Source organism: Scatophagus argus, chromosome 6, assembly GCF_020382885.2.
Source record: "Scatophagus argus isolate fScaArg1 chromosome 6, fScaArg1.pri, whole genome shotgun sequence".
In the NCBI taxonomy this organism is placed as follows: Eukaryota; Metazoa; Chordata; class Actinopteri; family Scatophagidae; genus Scatophagus; species Scatophagus argus.
In genome coordinates, this window is record NC_058498.1 from 12,656,277 (window position 1) to 12,656,907 (window position 631).

Here is a 631-nt window from a genome sequence, read left to right on the forward strand (position 1 = left end):
CGTGTGACACCCCCCCCCCCACCACCACCACACACACACACACACACACACACACACACACCCCTCGTCCCCCCAGCTCCCCCTCTTTCCCTGCCCTCTTTTTCTGTAGCCCCCCCCTTTCCATGCTCTCTCTCTCCCCCCTGAGATGGACACATTCAATTTCTTGCCCTCGCTGGATGTATTCGAGTGAAATCGAGTCAAAAGAAAAGAATTGTACTTCTAGTTTTCAGGAAAGAAAAAACAAAGAACAAAAAACAACAAAACAACTTTGTGTTAAAGAGATGCCAGACCTTATAACTCTGATAGAGAGAAAAAGAAAAAAAAACTCAACACATCTGGATTCTTGATGAAAACCTGTATCACCTAAATTTGGATGATCACACTCATCAAACATATCTGTTAGAAAATCCGTACTTTAGGTTTACACAAGTTAACTCCAGCCGTCACTTTTACTGTGTGTGCGTGTGTGTGAGTGAGTGTGTTGGTGTCACTGCTTTGATACTGTGAATGGCAGGTGATGGAGTTATCCTCTCTTCCGTGGCTCACTGAGCCTGTACAGTCTCCAGCTGGTGTGATTGGCACTTGGGAACATTCCCTTTTGATGAGACACAATGCAAACCAATGGTATTAT